General features: G+C 42.2%; 1 pseudogene; it reads right to left on the reverse strand.

The window, feature by feature from the left end:
* Positions 1 to 507: 507 nt before the first annotated feature.
* LOC137769285 (ferritin light chain pseudogene) lies at positions 508 to 1,367 on the reverse strand (annotated as a pseudogene).
* Positions 1,368 to 5,611: the final 4,244 nt, after the last annotated feature.

Genomic DNA, 5,611 nt, shown 5'->3' on the forward strand with positions numbered 1-5,611 from the left:
TGGTAAGGTTTATTTTGCTGGAATTTTGTCCATTTTACCTAAATTTTCAACTTCATTGGCATAGTTATTCACAAAGTTCTCTTATGTTTTTAATGTTGGTAGAACCTATAGTTATGTCTTCCTTTCATTCTTTGCATTGGTCATTTATGCCTTCTTTTTCCCTTAATCAGTTTCACCAACTGTTTTATTAATTTTCTTAATCTTTTCAAAAAACAACGTTTTGATTATCTTGATTCTTTTCATTATATGTTATTTATTTGGCTTTTGTTTTTATTGTTAACTTTCTTTTAACTTTTCTTTGTGTTTATTTCCTGTTCTTTTCCACCTACGTGAGATGGTTACTCAGCTCATTGCCTTTTAACTTAATTCCTTTCTAATACAAAAGGATCATAAGTGTGCTTTAAATACTACAAGATTTTGATATACATTTTGCTATGTTTTTATTGTTACACAGTTACAAATATTTTCTAATTTCCTTTATAATTTTTTCTTTGAGTCATTTTTTTTTTTTTTTTTTGCTGCAAAAAGCTTTATTGTTTCCATTTGGTCCAAGGCTTGGGAGAGGGCTCCAGGGTGGTTAAAAAGCTGCCTAGTGGCTGCAGAGAGGGGCTTCAGGCAGAAGCCCTGACACCACAGGGGCTCCTCAAAGGCCACTGGGCTCTGGAGGCTCCTAGTCGTGCTTGAGGGTGAGCCTTTCGAAGAGATACTCGCCCAGCCCAGCCTGGGGACCAGCCAGCCTGCGGAGGTTGGTCAGGTGGTCACCCATCTTCTTGATGAGTTTCACCTCCTCATCTAGGAAGTGGCTCTCCAGGAAGTCGCAGAGGTGGGGGTCTGTCCAGGCACAACCCAGGGCATGCAGATCCAGAAGGGCCTGGTTCAGGTTCTTCTCCATGTTAATGGCGGCTTCCATAGCGTCCTGAGTTTTACCCCACTCATCTTGAGATGGCTTCTGCACGTCCTGGAAGAGGGCGCGGCCGCCGCTTTGGTTTTGCATTTTCAAGAGACGCTCGGCGCTCTCGTGCTTCTCTTCGGCCAATTCGCGGAAAAAGTGGCCCACGCCCTCCAGAGCCACATCGTCGCGGTCGAAATAGAAGCCCAGAGAGAGGTAGGTGCAGGAGGCCCGCACATGTATGTTGACCAGGCGGTTGACGGTGGCCTCCACCTTGGTGGAATAATTCTGACGAATCTGGGAGCTCATGGTTGATCGGTAATAAGGAGTTCGGCTCAAAAAATGGTGTTGGCTGGTCCCGGTGACCGAGGATAGCTGAGTGGCTGACTCCGCAGGTTGGAGGGTGGTCGGAGGCTGGAGGAAAGGGCGACCCTGGGTCTGTTCCGTCCAAACACTTTTGAAGCAAGAGACAGATCCGGGGAACCGCCGAGCGCAATGGAATCGAGTCATTGGTTTTTTGAAGCATATTTCTTAATTTTTAAATAGATGGTAATCTACATATGGATTGTTATTAATTTTCATCTGAATTTCATTTTGGTCAGAGAATATAGTCTGTGTGATTTCAGTCCTTTGAAATATGTTGAGACTTGCTTTAGGGCCAGAAATATAACCCTTCTTTTGTAGATAAATATTTTATATATGCTGGATGATTTGTTGATTAGATCCACATATGAATACAGCACTACCACTTGTAGTAAGTTTCACTGACGTAGTGAGTTTCATTGCTAGGCTTTGCTATGAAGAACCTGGAAGTTCTTCAAGTCTTGGAAGTATCGCGTAATCCCTCTGTGACTTTACTTCCTTGTTGGCAGCCTGACTCCATTATCTCCAAGCACATTTGCAGTCTCTATAATCTATGGACTATGTGGTTCTAATTTTTCATAACCTTATATGTACCCAGCAGGCAAAAGTGAATAAATCCACCAATGTTCGTAGCAGCACTATTCGCAACAGCCAAAAGGTGGAAACAATCCATCTGTGCATTGATGAATGAATGGGTAAATAAAGTGTGGCTCATGCATGCAATGAAATAATTATTCACCCTCAGAAAGGAAGGGAATTCTGACACATGGTACAGCATGGATGAACCTTGAGGACATTATTAAGCGAAATAAGCCAGTCACAAGAGGACAAATACAGTTTAATTCCGCTTATATGAGGTACTGAGAGTAGCCAAATTCATAGTGACAGAAAGTAGAAGGGTGGTTGCCAGGGGCTATAGGAGGGGGAATGGGGAGTTAGTGGTCAATGGGTATGGAGTTTCAGTTGGGGAAGGTGAAAAAGGTCTGGAGACGGATGGTGGTAGTGGTTGGACAACAGTGTGGATGTCCTGAATACTACTGAACTGCACTAAAAGTAATTAAAATGGTAAATTTTATGTTATGTGTATTTTACCACAATAAAATAAAGAAGGAATATTTGAGTGAAGGACTGCATAATAATCAGGAGTGGAAAAAAATAAAAAATGAGTAGTAAGGCTTCTAATAGAGAGTCAATGAATATAATAAGATCTTACCATATTATAACATTCATATTTTCAACATACTTCCATGATCTAGGCATTGGTCACAGAGAAAGCTTTGGGGGCAGGAAAGTTTCCTCAAATCACTCTGCTACGTTGGGGAGGAAGGGTAACATTTAAGGGAACCCTATCCCCTTCCCCAGGAACTCCATCTTTGAGAGGAGGTTATTAACAATCCCCATTCATGGATGAGGCCAACAGAGGTTTGGTATTGCTCCAGGGCACATGGCATGTAATTAAGCTCTCAAAGGGAAAGACATGCTCTACTTTATTTTTTACTTTTAGTGTTTGGCATGTGGCAGGTGCTTGGTGAATAATTATTAAGTGAATAAATACGATAGGACATGAACCCAGATTAATCTAACTTCAAAGTCCACTCTCCTCCAAGAACCTATACAGTTACTATTAGGTCCCATATAACTGAATTTGGGGCTGGACGGCCTTGACACTGAGTAGGAATTCTTTATGCCGTGTCCTGGTTAAAGCTTCACAAAGGTGGACTCTGGGAGGACCAGAGTGCCATCAAGACCCCAGGACTTCTAATTTGCTGTATCTCCCACTCCATTTCCTCTTATTTTACCCCTTCCTTCTTTGATGAGAATTTTGTTGTAATCCCAGACTTTTGGGAGCAAAAATCATTTAATCTGGGAAATGTCACATCTTTTGGGAATAGCTAGTAGATTTATGCTGCCTTGCCTCTCCATCTCCTGCCCCCCATGCAGGAAATAACTGAAGATGTAGGAGTTTGGGAGCAAATTTAGGCCACAAATACGTGGTTTTAGAAATTTAGGGTTCGTGCGTCTCTTATTTTGGATTATTTACACAACTGATATGAAGGGCACACTGTTTCTTCAAGTCTTCAATCCTATTGAAGTATAATAAAATGATCACTTTAATGTTCTTGTCAACAATGCCTTTATTTAAAAAAAAATTTTTTTTTAATTTAATTTAATTTATTTATTTATGGCTGTGTCAGGTCTTCGTTTCTGTGCGAGGGCTTTCTCTAATTGCGGCAAGTGGGGGCCACTCTTCATCACGGTGCCCGGGCCTCTCACTATCGTGGTCTCTCTTGTTGCGGAGCACAGGCTCCAGACGTACAGGCTCAGTAATTGTGGCTCACGGGCCTAGTTGCTCCGCGGCATGTGGGATCTTCCCAGACCAGGGCTCGAACCCGTGTCCCCTGCACTGGCAGGCAGATTCTCAACCACTGCGCCACCAGGGAAGCCCAACAATGCCCTTATTTTAATAAAACCTTGGATTTTATACCACATGCAGCGTTTTTCCAAAATTTCATTTTCTTTTTTTGGCAAGTTTATTGCATGTTCTCGCTCTCATTTTTTCTATTAACCTTTGCCAAATCTCTACTTTCACTCCCGCCTCTTACAAAAGTTCATTTGAATGTAATCTGAATGAACTACAAATATATCCGTGAAGGAGAAAAACTAATTTTCAGAGAAGTTTAAATCATAATACAACAATTACATTGTATTCAAGTATTCAATTCATATGTATTTTATGTATGTACATATGTATGTCCCATAAATAATTATTAACATTAGTAACTAGTTACAGCAAAATTAATACATGCTTCCTACTAAATATTTGAGAAGTATAGGAATCCATAAAAACACGTGAACTTTTGTGTTCTTATTTTTACTTATTCTGGGGGCTGGCTGTGGGGTGGTGGGAGTCATCTAGATTATTTGGAATTGTAGCCCCGAGGCCATGGAGGCAAAACATGCCTGGAAAGGAAGCTGTGCTGGGAACTGGCCTGCAAGGTGTTCTTGTCAGAGGTACGTGAGTTCTGGAGGGTCCGGGGCAGAAAGAGGCCTCATTCTGCTCTGTTTGCTGTTACATCTGCCGCAACATCTCCTTCTGCACTTACAGTGACTATATTTGTTTCTTAGGGTTGCTGTAACAAAGTACCATACATACTTGACTTGAAACAACAGAAGTTTAATGTCTCACAGTTCTGGAGGCTAAAAGTCTGAAGTCAAGGGGTGAGCAGGGCTGTGTGAACTGTGAAATCAGTAGGTGAGGATCCTTCCTTGCCTCCTCCTAGTTTCTGGTGACTCCCAGCAATCCTTGGTGTCCTTGGCTTGTAGCGGCATCACTCCAACCTCTGCCTTCCTCTTCACATGGTCTTCTCCCTGTGTGTGTCTCTGTCTCTGAATTTCCCTCTTCTTATAAAACACCAGTCATACTGGTTAAGGCTCACCCGAATCCAGCATGACCTCATCTTAACTTGGTTAGATCTTCCAAGACCCTATTTCTAAGTAAGGTCAAGTTCACAGGTACTGGGGGTTGAGACTTCAACATATATTTTTGGGGGACACAATTCAATCCATAACGGAGACGTTGTATTCTGAGTCCACACAGGGGAGTCCAAACAAATAGGCAAAATTCTCTCCAAAATACAGAGCAAGCAGCAATTGCCACCACAGCCACTCAAACACATGACCTTGTGTTTTTTTTTAATTAATTAATTAATTAATTAATTAATTTTTGGCTGCGTTGGGTCTTCATTGTTGCACGCGGGCTTTCTCTTGTTGCGGCGAGCGGGGGCAACTCTTCATTGCGGTGCGTGGGCTTCTCATTGCGGTGGCTTCTCTTGTGGAGCACAGGCTCTAGGCATGTGGGCTGCAGTAGTTGTGGCACTTGGACTTAGTAGTTGTGGCTCACGGGCTCTAGAGCACAAGCTCAGTAGTTGTGGTGCACAGGCTTAGTTGCTCCGCGGCACGTGGGATCTTCCTGGACCAGGGCTCGAACCTGTGTCCCCTGCATTGGCAGGCGGATTCTTAACCACTGCGCCACCAGGAAAGTCCCTGACCTTGTGTTTTAAAGTCCATCCTTGAACTCTCATCCGGGCCTAACAACGATCAAGTTATTTTTATTTAACCTTTTCTTCCTTAATACATATTTTGGACCTCTTCTGTCTCCCTTCCACACAAATGGACAGTCAGTAGCTACTTACCTTCCTCCAGATTGCCTTTCAATTTTCACATAACCATCTGTTTCATTCTCTCTTCAGCATCTTTGTTAATTTGGCTTTTCATATGGCTCACAGAAGGCCATCAATAAATTAAAATTGTTACTTAAGCCCTAACATTTTTCTTTAAAATGTTATAAGCAAAAATAAT

The sequence above is a fragment of the Eschrichtius robustus genome, chromosome 9, assembly GCF_028021215.1.
Source record: "Eschrichtius robustus isolate mEscRob2 chromosome 9, mEscRob2.pri, whole genome shotgun sequence".
Lineage (NCBI taxonomy): Eukaryota > Metazoa > Chordata > Mammalia > Artiodactyla > Eschrichtiidae > Eschrichtius > Eschrichtius robustus.